This window comes from Pogona vitticeps, chromosome 2 (assembly GCF_051106095.1).
Source record: "Pogona vitticeps strain Pit_001003342236 chromosome 2, PviZW2.1, whole genome shotgun sequence".
NCBI classification, from domain to species: domain Eukaryota; kingdom Metazoa; phylum Chordata; class Lepidosauria; order Squamata; family Agamidae; genus Pogona; species Pogona vitticeps.
Genome location: NC_135784.1, coordinates 200130955 through 200143730, shown reverse-complemented (window position 1 = coordinate 200143730; position 12776 = coordinate 200130955). Strand labels below are relative to the sequence as shown.

The 12776-nt window shown below is 39.2% G+C and overlaps 1 protein-coding gene across 3 annotated transcripts in view; it reads right to left on the bottom strand.

Moving 5' to 3' along the window:
- RNF38 (ring finger protein 38) overlaps nucleotides 1-12776 on the bottom strand; it is a 112674-nt gene that overhangs the window by 88616 nt on the left and 11282 nt on the right. The window lies entirely within an intron of this gene.

Below are 12776 nucleotides of genomic sequence, written 5' to 3'. Positions count from 1 at the left end.
TTGGGAGCATAAGAGTTATACATGGATTTTGAACTAAATGGGGTCCAGTACCCATAACCCCAGTACTGTTGAAGGTAAAAAGAACATATAAATGCATCATTGCATTTAATCAATGTAGCCTCCACAGTCTGAAATCGCTTCATGTTCAGGGAAGCTACCACACATCCCTCTGCACTACTAAACATTTCTCTTGCTGCCTCCTCCCCCTGGCTTCACTCCAGGTACGAGTCCTTGTCACCTCCTTCAAGCCAAGAATGAAGGGCTGGGCTGCAACAGCACTCAGGACCTACGACAAGTACAAAATTATTTTTATAACCCTCAAAACTGGAGTCCATGGTAAAACATCACCCATCGTTTGGAAAACAAGCAAGATCAACCCCAGCCAAATATGCCTTCAGAAGACGACAAAAGGGACAAGAGAGACAGTACAGAATGCAAATGAAATTTCAGTAAACACAGGAGCGAGGGATAGGTGCAGAAAGGAAAGGAGTTAATTTGTAATTAAAATGATGCTTTCGAAGGTTTTGTACAAATGAAACCTTAAACAAGGGGGCACAGCAGGATTTTTTTTCTCCCTGCAGGGCAAGCCTGGCATCCTTTGCCACCTTCACAAGCTATCTGACAGACATACCAGCAATTCAAATGCTAATTCCCGTATTAGTCTTACTCTTCTCTATGCACTTAAGGCATGTTGTCCACATTTTTTAAAAAATAAATTAAAATAAACACACCATGCATATTATGTTCAATTAAATGCACATTCATTGTTTGTAAAGGACATTTTTTAAAAAAGGGAGAGATGGGATTGTGGCATCACAAGAGCCTCAGCTGATGAGCACGGCATTTCCCCTAAGCTGCAAGACAGAGAAGGAGGAAGAAAGCACTCGTTTAAAGAGAAGGATGCAAGAACAGAGTGGCTTCATCGTTAACGTTCTTCTGTCTGTAGCACAGGCCTGCCACTCACAAAAAATACTTGTTCCAACACGGTGACTTCCTTTGCTCTCTAGCTACATCACTGCAAAAAGTGGTGGATGGCATTAAGCTTGGGTAGCTCAGTCTTTTGTTCTCAACCAGAGTAAGCTGTGGCCAATTTGGCAAATTTGAGCTGTTCCTATTGAGGTGGGGCAATGGCAAATTGTTTGCCTTTAAAAAAAATTACTTCCAATATTATGCATCCAAGAAAACTAAATTTCAAAGAATGTGAGACAGAACAAAGCTTGTAGGTGCAAGGCCGTTGTTTTATTATTTTAGAAAGTTATTTATTTATTTATTTATTTATTTATTTATTTATTTATTTATTTATTTATTTATTTATTTATTTATTTATTTATCTATCTATCTATTTATCTATTTATTTATTTATCTATCTATTAATTTATCTATTTATTTATTTATTTATTTATTTGGCCCCACTAACACAAAAACACATCTTTAAAAACAATACATTTTAGGGGACAGATTCTAGACATCTGCTTAAGGGAACAGCTCTTATCGCACACTATTTCATGGACCTTTTGATCTTAAATGGACACCCTAACACTTTGAAAGCCAGTGCAGGGTAGTAGACAGTGACAGACTAGGACTCCAGTGACTTGAACCCATCCATGGAAACACACTGAGGGTGGTAATGGTAAAACCACATCCTAACTATCACACACTTAACCTTGGTAAGGTCACTCACTATAAATCAGGTATGACACACAACACAACTACAATTCATAAACAGGCAAACAGAGGCTGTTCTATCAGGATCCTGACAGCTTGCTGTACCCTTCAAACGTCACCCGGGGGCACCCATTCCATCATGCTAGGTGAAGTGTGGAAGCAGGGGAGGAAAAGGTAAGCCACAATCACCTCTTTAGACAAGCGAATCTCTAGGGCTCCTCACTGCATCAACCACCACATGCTGGGAACTATTCTAGCATCTTACATAAAGACAAACAAAAATTAACGACATTCACTCCTATGGCCCAGCTCAAAAAGCAACAACAGCAGCTTATTTTTACCCTGAGCTGTTTCTACTCCGACTTGTTATGGGAACTTTACATGGTTGCTCACATCCCATGCTTCATTTTGACCTTCCCTCCCTCCCTCCCAATTCCTTCTCCTGTCCTGCCTTATACTTGTTTAGATTGTTACTGTTAGGTCATTGACAGTCTTTATTGTTGATCCTCATAAGCTGTTCCATAATTTTTTTGGTTGAAGAAGGGAGCAAGAATTTCTCAATTAAACAGAGAAGTTTACATAAGAATTGCTAGATAACATCTTCTTAAGTATTAACTATTTGCATTTTAGAATGGCAATGGTTCAGCCGAAGAGACAATATAGAGATACAAAGAACTGAAGCAACTCAACTTTTACTTATTATGTTCATACAAAGATATTTGGAAGACATTAAATGTACAAAGTCACTCAGAAAAAACAAATACTGTACACGAATTTATATGTACAAAACAAGCTGAAAAATGAAAACCTAGCAATACCTAGCAGCACAGTAATTAAGGGCCAGAAAAGCTCTGGTTCCAACCAGGGCTGTCACACTCTCCACTGCATCTATTTTAATCGATTAAATCTGCACAGATCTATATATGAGTAAGATATCAATGGGGGGAGGGCGGAAAGAAACCCTTTAAAAAACACGATGCTAACACTTTATGCAGGAAACACTCAAAAGATCCAAACACTTTTAACACCCGGATAAAAGGATTGATCTAGTAAGGCAAACTCAACTGTTATTTTCTGTGTCTCTATGACCAAACAAAAGTTCTGAAGTCAATAAAACATTCTAAATGATACGGTTGAAATCACAACAATAATTTACAAATTAAACACTCCCATTCTTATTCTTTATGGTAAAACTCAATAGTGCTTATTAAAATCAGATTTCTGAAACCTGCATTGAAGACTGATTGTGACAATTTATCAAAAGGTTTTATTTAGTATCAACTGAACATTCTATATGGATATTACACTAAAGCTAATGTATTAGACCAGGGTAGCCATGTTAGGGCTCATTCAGACGGGCATTTGTTTTGCTGTTTGGTGTGTGACAGGGGCAGACTGGTTTCCTCTTTTCTCTGGTGACCACACAATATAATCACTACAGTGGACCAACCTGCACCCAGAGAACCCCAACCCACATCTTTTTGAGCCCCTGTCAGGGGCTTCTACTTTGAAGCAGGTTGGTACACTCTAGTTTAGTCCATTCCCAGCATGTATGATTGTGGGGAACAGACTGAAATCAAGCCTTGCAGCTGTCAAAACTGCCAAAGCTCCTTCCAGTATCAGTTCTGAGTATTCTGAAGTGTTCAGTTTGCCAATATCCTGAAGTGGCTTAATTATTAAAGTAAGCCACTTCAGGATATTGGCAAACTGAACACTTCCTCTGTGTAGGATCAGGGGGAGTGAAATTATTATTTTTTTAAGACTGCATCACTTACCAAAAAAATTTACTTTTTTTTTTTGCCTCTGTGTAAAATGTCAATAAAAACTGCAACTGCGAGCAATTTCTCAATAGGCACAACACACAAGGCAAGAAAAATAAATAACCTTATGCTAAGTCATTCAGTGCATCAGTAATGGTCTAACACACGCAAAAATAATAATTTCACTTCCTGCCCCTACACAGAGGAGCAGGGAAAATATTCAACTGATAGTGGCAAGAGCCAGAGAGTTGCTTGAGGTCAATATAATATTTGGATATGAGGACTGTCCAAGTGGCATACCAATCCTCCTCCCCATCACCTCAAGTGACTCTATTTAGACTGTACCAGCCCACACCAAAAGGTTAAAAAATGTGGCTAAAAAGCAAAGTGTGTTGTTTATATACTGCCCCATAGCACTTAAAGCACTCTCTGGGTGATTTACAAGTTAATTATGCAGGCTACACATTACAACAGCGCCCCCACACACACACACCCCAGCAAGCTGGGTATTCATTTTACCAACCTTGGAAAGATGGAAGGCTGAGTGAACCTTGAGCCGGTTACCCAGGATTGAACCCCAGGTCGAGAGTACAGTTTTGGCTGCAGTACTGCAGCTTAACCACCGTGCCACGAGGCTCCTATACTTTTATACTGGTTATACTTTTCATCTATTTCAGAGTGAATAATAAGCATTAAAAAGGAGCTGAGCCACCTAAACACAAACAGATTTACAGTATTTCTGTGTGAACTTTCATGGTTTATAGCTTCCTATGTCAGAGGAAGTGGTTCATGATCGATAAAAGTTCACATTTAAATACATCTGCTAGTCTTTTAGATGCCACAACACTCTTTTACTTTTGTTATGCTTAGTTAGAATACACAATTTGATCAACATTCATGTCTCTTTCCATCTCAAGAGAGGCATTCCTTCCTACGACAGAAGAAATAATGTCCTTTTAAGATGACCGACATCATTGGCCTTATGTAACGTAAATTACGCTGCTGGATTCCAGTCACTAAATGCTTCTTAAGCAATTCATCTACTGTATTAAATACTGTATCCCACTTCAGATCTTATCTTGGCCTTGAAATCACTGGACAGCTTTAGGCAAGCTCATCAGTCCCCAGCCTCTATCGACAATTCATCAACAATATTGCTAGTCTCTCTTATGAGGTGCTGTGAGGTTTATTGCAATTATTCATGAAGCTACCTTGAACACACAGCAGGTGCCTAAATGACTATGAAAGCAGTGATTCCAAAGATAACAGCTAGGCAGGAAGTTTTCACTGAATCTGCTGAAACATACATTCAAGAATCATGCTGCAAGTATTATTATAACTAAATAACCGGACATTAATTACCAAAGAAGCAGCTCTGTTAGTATGTCTCGGCATGTGGTCAAAAGAAAAAGGGTAAACTACTGTAATACTTTATAGAGACTTACAGATTTCAGTAAGAGCTTCTGCGTCAGATACAGAAGACACCTGTGTCTGAAGAAGTGGATTTTTGATCCACAAAAGGTCATACTGAAATAAACCTTTAAGTTTCTAAAGTGTTACAATAGTTTGTCTTTTTAAAAATTATTCCATGTATCCAGTATTCCATGACTGCACTCTCTTTATTTCAGGCATCCTGCCACTTCATACATTGATATTATAGTTTTAATTTGTCTTTTCTATTTTGCTCAATATACAGTTTTTGTATATATAGGAACATTTTTATTTCTTTACATCACTAAGCTTCTTAATGGTCTCAAGCCTTCTTAGTCCACCAAACGATTACCTGATGCAACTTCTTATGCCTAGAATGTTTCCCGATCCATACTCCATGCACAATTCACAAACAATACTGTACACCCTACTTTTCTTCTTGTATCCATTTTCAGCATGTCAGAGAAGAACACTACCTTAAACCAACTAAAATGTCATAAAATACTGAGTAAACATTGATATCCTGAAGAATTCTTATTGAAGCTAAACGTCAAACAAAAGTTTGTACAAGATGTGATGAATACATGACAAAGCTTGAACATGGCAATTTCAAATAACTACCGGTAGTTACTTGCAAACAATTCATTCTCCTAGTAACTACCTTACATTATGATTTATAACGAAAGACAGTGCCACTTCTTTCTTTATGTAACGGTTACTTTTTTAGTTACTTTTTTGGTCACAGAAATCTGGCCCCACTAAATGATGTAGGAAGAATACCATGTGGTTCACGGCAGGCTCGTGTTGCTACATCCCACTTTGTTATAGGTGTTCAGAAGACAATGGGGGGGGGGATAAGAGGACCACATCTTGTACCCACATTCAAACAGCCTGCGGCATTCCATTTGTTTTTTTAAAAGAACTTAAAATACAGCAACACTACTTACTGTTCAGGACTCATAGATTTTAATTAAAAATGTAACTCTAGTGGTAATTAACTACTTTTCTTGGCCCTATAATTACAACCTCAAAATGAGATTTAAAAAAATAATAATCATCATCAAATAAATCAAAGGCAGGGAATTACAAAAAGCTGGAGATGCTTATGACCAAGTCTAGCAAACCCACAGATTAATGTTAGGTGGAAAGCTAGGCTGAAACATGGAAACAGAAGCAAAACGAGTATTATTATGGCATAGGGCTGGGAAGACTACTGAAATTTAAGTGCCACCTTTAAGCTGTATAAGGTCATCTCTTTCTAATTTTAAGACCTTTCTCCCAGATAGCAAAATTCCATATACAGAAAAATGTGTAAAGCTCATGGGCTGGCTTCCTAAACAAACCTCAAAGTGACAGTAAGTTAATACTTTTATTAGGAGCAATTGGATTATCACAAATTTGGAAGAAAGCTTTTGAATTCTCTAAATCTACATAACTCTTCTTTAGGTTGAGTGATCATGAAAAGCAGGAAGAGAGAGCAAGAAAAAGAGAGGGGGGAATAAAGGCTAGGTAGGAGGTTTCATTCTGAAAGCTTGTTTCTCAATGGTAGCATCCAAACCTCTTATTTTATTCTCTATTTTAGCTCCTCTCTTTGGAATTAAGACACACTTCTATCACCTTGATTACAAGAAATAGCCTGCATTACATATGGTTTATTCTATACTTAGCGATTTTATATCTAGACAGTATGAATGTACCATTTCCCCAAAAATAAGCCGTAATGTAAAAATAAGCCCTAGTGTGAATTTTCAGGATGCTCGTAATATAAGCAGTACCCCAAAAATAAGCCCCAGTTAAGTGAAACCCCGCCCTCCACTATTGTGCAGCAACCAGAAGATGATGACATGACTGTATTTGAATAAATGTAGATTGTTGTACATGAAAAAAAAATCCCCTGAAAATAAGCCCTAATGCGTTTTTTGGAGCAAAAATTAATATAAGACCCTGTCTTATTTTCGGGGAAACACAGTACCTACTTATATTGCTGCCACTTCTTCTACCATTAATTAATTTTTAAAATTGCCTCTGTGAGTAATTGTAAGACAACAGTGCTGCCCCACAAAAATCACCAATACACAGTTACACAAGAATTACAAGCAGGGACAAAGCACTCTGCTTCTTTTGGCTCATGTGGGGAGGACAGCAATACTCACAGGGAAAACAGCAACATTAATATATTAACCCACAGTAAAGAATACAGTACTATATCCTGCTTCCAGTTGCAATGGTTACATCTGAATCGCCAACTCCGGCCCTGTGGCTTTTGCTATGGCTCAAGAAGCAACACAAGGGCAGTGGCCAACTAAGCCTTTGACTGCAAAGTCAGCAGTGTATAAAAGTTATCATTAGCTTGCCTGTTCACCTATATCTGCTTCAGTGATTTGTACAGCGCAGACAACTTAAAAGCAACTTCCATTCTCATTGAGGAAGGCTTCCTAGCCTGGTCATTTAATCTTACCACAGTGATGCAGCTGCTTAAAAGCCTGGAGACAAATGAATGGCTGCTAATATACTATCTGGGCAACTTGTAATTAGGCCTTTATACCTCATACCTCAGTGAAATCTATTTCCAGATATTTCTCAGGTCTCTATGTATCAATGTGGCTATTGATACACACAGTTTTTATAAACATATACACATTTGAAATAAATAAAACAGTGCCCTGGCTCTTACTGTACTCTTACTTACATTGCAGCAGTATTTTCCTAAAGAATAAAATAACTCCTTTGAACTGCTATCAGCCTTCATATGAAACACAGATGATCTGGCCAACAGAAGCACCACTAAAACATTTCTGCCCCATATCTAGCTCAGGCACCTGCTGATTTTGTCCTGTATCCAAATGTGGTCCTGCTACACAGATTCCTGTTTCGATCCCCCAGAACACAGCATCACATGAAGGGACTGTAGTACTTCAACAGCCTAAGGGACAACAAACTAATGGACACTAAAATCCCATTAAAAATCAATAGGGGCTTCAGACTCACAGGGCCCTTACTTGGTTAAATTCCTCCCATTATTCCAGCTGATATTTCAAGGGGAGAAATTCAAATACATACAGTGCACGATGAACAATCCCTTCATCCTCCCTCAAAAATATTTCAAATTAATATACCATACAGAAATAGATCTCCCCTCAATTATGAAATACTCCTCTGTCTGCAGATTTTATTATTCATAGACACAGCTAGTTTAACAGTGCAATTTATGTTGCATCTGTCAAATGACTAAAGTCCCGTACGTAGCTTTCATTTGCATAAGTGTGCTCCCTAAACTGGTAATATGATTAGCAATACATGAGGTGAACGTATAAATTATTTGAACCATTTCCCATCTTTCAACCTTGAGCACTTTATTTGTATTTAAGAAGGCAACATCACAAACCAGAAGTATAGAATTAACCCACATTTTAACTGCCAGGCTTGGTGGATGTAACAATTAAACTCACTAAGGCTCTCCTATACTACAATTATTTAGTCAAACCAGGAAGGACGTTCTAATAAATAAGAAGCTGCCAACCAAGTTAACTGGGCTAGTTCACACATGCAGACACTTAATTCAATTACAGTACTCAGCCCTTGACTCACAGGAAAATGAGTAAACCAACTCCACCAAAATCCACTATGCTTGAAGCCACATGAGCTCACACCATAGTACTATCTACAATGACTCGTTCACACATGTAAGTAAGAATCCTGCTTGATCAGATCAAGTATCACTCTAATTTAGTGACTCCCAACACCCAGAAAACTCAGCCAGCACAGCTAATGATAATGGCTTCTGGGAGTTGCAGTCCAAGAACACTTGGGTTACAGATGGGGATCACTACTCCAGATCAAGATCCTGCCAACTGGGAAGCCCAAAGGCAGTGAGCCACTGTAAAAAGACACTGGACCACCACTCCTCAAATGATCTTTGTCAGGAATTAGTATTCAACGGTACAATCAAGTTTTTTGTTCTGCACTAAGAATACAGAAAGTGGGGAACTTTGAAAAAAACACACCCTTTACCCCAATTTCATTCTCCACTTCCACTTCATTTCCCAGCTTAAAATCTCCCTAGGAACAAATCGTCTCTATCTAACTCTGGCAGTTGCTAACACCAACACAAATGGACTGAATCCACAGAGCTTAGGAAGAAGCACTTAGGCCTCTTCTCTGGGCAACCGGCCTTCCAGACTGTACCACACTTCCCTGGAGAGAGACAGAGAGAATGTCTACATTCACCAGGTGTCAAATTCTGCTGTAAATTACAGTGGTGCCTCGCATTACAACGTTAATTCATTCCAGCATAATTGTTGTAGAATGAAAACGTCGTAATGTGGAAAAAAAGCCCCATTGAAATGCATTAAAACCCGTTTAATGCGTTCCAATGGGCTGGAAACTCACTGTCCAGCAAAGATCCTCCATAGGGCGGCCATTTTCGCTGCCTGTGCAGCGAGGAATCCGTCCCAGAAAACAGCGCGGAGCCATTTTGTTTACCCGGTGGCCATTTTGAAACCGCCGATCAGCTCTTTTAAAATCGTCATTTTGTGAAAAATCAGTTCCCAAAGCAGGGAACCAATCATCACAAAGTGTAAAAAACCCATTCAGACCATTGTCGTAATGCGGTTTCGTCGTAAAGCGAGGCAACTGCAAAGCGAGGCACCACTGTATCCTGAACTTTGGTTTCTTCAGCAGTGGACTCTGAAGTCTCTCAACCCTGAAACACAAACTTTTCCTCGCAGAAGCCATCCCATCCTGAAGCTCTTCAATTACTGACTGTCGTCAACATCTATAGAGTTTAATAACAGAATAAATAATTTCCTTTGACACAATTGTGGATTTAACAGAAAATAAATATCTAATGTTAACCAAAAAGGACTCCTGATATGATGAAAAAATATATATACCCTGATCCTATCAGGGCTAAACCTACTAGATACATCTGTATGTCTCATCTCTTAGCCCTTTCTGAAACAGACAGTTGTACATTCCTGCCGCTGGCTCCATGCTTAGGGGTTTCAGCTTGGCAATCACAAGTCAGTTTTCCTCATCCGCAGTGATAGACAAGAGAGGAAAAGGAACTTTCTCCATCGTTCTACCTCCTCTGAATCCCGCCACCCCATTTCCTCTGCCTTCTCTATAAAGATAATCTATGAGTATTCCCTCCCTAGACAAATCTTAAACTTTTACACCCATGGATCAAAGACTACCATGATTAAACAGAGTGTGTAGCTAGCAGCAACTTTGAGTGAAGGGATCACCTTCAAATTTGGAGGGGGGAGAGGGAGCACCTCCTGGCCCAAGCCACAAACACACTAGTAACTTTACTCCCCCTTATTTCATTGAAGGGCACTGCTTCTGAATATGGTCTTCCTCACACTGTTGGACTTGACTTCCTATGATTCCTTAGCACACTGGCTACGCTGTCTAGTGCTGATGGGAGCTGTTGGAATGTATTGTAATGTTCATTATCCCTAGATAACATAGACAATGACAAGGGCACAATCCAACCATACTTAGAAGGTTACACATGGCTTCATCTCCGGCTTAAGCCAAGCCAAGACACATTTATTCTTTTGTAAGCTTGTTCTAACTCTGTGGTTCTCAATCTTTGACTTTCCATAGGCTAAGGATCCTGAAAATTGAATATCAAAACATCTGGAAGACCATAGGTTGAGAACTATTAATCTGAAGATCCACACTTGAAGATATTTGTTGTATCTTTATCCTACATCTTAAAAAACCTCAAGGTAAACAGAGCTACCCCAATCAATTCTCAGCAATAGTTTAAGAAAGATTAGGCATCACTGAACAGACCACTGCCTGGCCCAAGATCAGCCAGTGAAATTCATGGGCTAGGTTTTTCACAACCCAAAGCTTACCACACTGGCTATCCTTAGCTAGATACAATGGAAAAATATATGCAGACTGAGGCATGCTTCTCTGGAAGTTAAATCTTGCTATATGCATACACATTTCTTAATATACTTAACTTCTTTATCAAATGCACTTTACAATTTTTTAAAAATTAAAAGTTAATTAATCCAGAACCACACAGAGAAATGTTACTGAGCACAAATACCAAGTCAGTATCTGCTCATTTCTGCTCTGTGGAATACCATGAGCTTCCTATTCTATCAATGCTCACTAATGATTTGTTATACAGAGCAGACTAACCCATTAAAGCCAGGCATGCTACAGATACTAGAGCAGTTTTCCTACACCAAAAAGCATTCACAGTTCTTTAAAGCTATCCAAGTACTGATTGTATTTAGTTGCTACATATTAAATAAGGTGAGTTTTAAGGGAGTTGCATTGCAAGCCAAAACTCCAGAGACCTACATTATTTGAAATGTCATATGAAATACAGTGGTGCCCCGCTTGACGATTACCTCGTTAGACGAGGAAATCGCTTTACGAAGGGCACCTCTAAAAATTGCTTTGCTTATTAAAAACTTCATTTTATTAAGGTCTGTCAACACCCAGCCTTTTAGAAAAGAATGATTAATTAATATGAAAAAAACTAACCAACTAAACTATTACTATTATATCCCAGTTATCTAATGGGAATCTGCATAAATTACAAGCAGTGTGTCATTAGACAAGGGTATTCCTCAAGTACTAATTGTGTGCAATTGTTACAGCAGGAGCTTTCCCCATGTCCCCATCTGGAAATCAGGTCACTTTGTTTTGTTACTGGTTTTCATACGATAAAGAACACTATTCCTCTGCTAAATCTAATTTTGCAGACACAAAAGTCTGTTTTGGTAACATCTCTTAAACACTAGTAGATTGAGGTAGATTCCAAACACAATTCCAAAAACAGGTTATCTGTAATGAATAATAAGGGGAGAGCCAGGATTGTCCAAGGAATAAAATGTCATACTACCACTTGGGAGACCAGGGTTCAAATCCCTGCTCAGCCATGGATAACTTAGGGATAACAACAGTAAATGACTTTGTGAAAATGTGACGTACCTTAAAAACCCTAATATTACCGTTGGAAGAGATTTAATTGCACGCAACAGCAGCAATAATTAGAGATGGGGGTATTCCTATTTGTATACGAATACCCCCTGCACGGGCGGATATAACAAGGGTCCAGACTCCTGGGGCTAGACTGTCCACTCACCTTCCGCTGTTGCTATGGTCTCCATGCTCCCTTCCTATCGCTCCAGAGCTCACGGTCGGCCAGCCACTCCTGGCAAGAGGCGGGAGGATGAGCCTCACTGCAGGGCTGAAGAGTGGCTCGCAGGTTGTGAGTTCCAGAGTGTTAGGAAGGGAGCGTGGAGCCCACAGCAACAGGGGAAGGTGAATGGACAGTCTGGTCCTAGGGGGCTGGACCCTCGTTATGTCCACCTGTGGGGGGGTGTACTCATATTCGTGTGTGTATTATTGCTAGAGATGAGGATATTCATATACTGTACGAATAATACATCGTTTGGCCCCAAAGTCTCCAACTCAAGCATGCATTACTTGTGACTCACCAATCAACCACTAGACATGCAAAATACCACACCATAGGTTTGATAATAAACCATCTGTATGCTCAAAATTGCAATCAAAGTACAGGTACTATAACCAAATTGGCAACCTATTATATATGCCTGGCTGGCTATGCTTCTCCTTGTAGGACACACAAATATGTAAACCTGCTCCATCAGCTTTCTGCATGCTCTCTTAAAAGGCATAGATATACTTGGGGGGGGGGGGGTTAAGAATGCTTTCATCCTTTTTTCTTTACAAATCCTCTTAAGATCTTCCTTTATGGGGGAATAGTGTCATCTGTTCAAATATATTTCACATCTCAACACCTCTTTGTTAATCCAGTGAAGAGACCTGCAATTCTAGGCACATTTACTTGGGAGAAGCGCTTCCCCCAGTCCTTAAACTCATCTGCTTGCAGTGTTTTTAAAATGAAATCACCCTATTAAA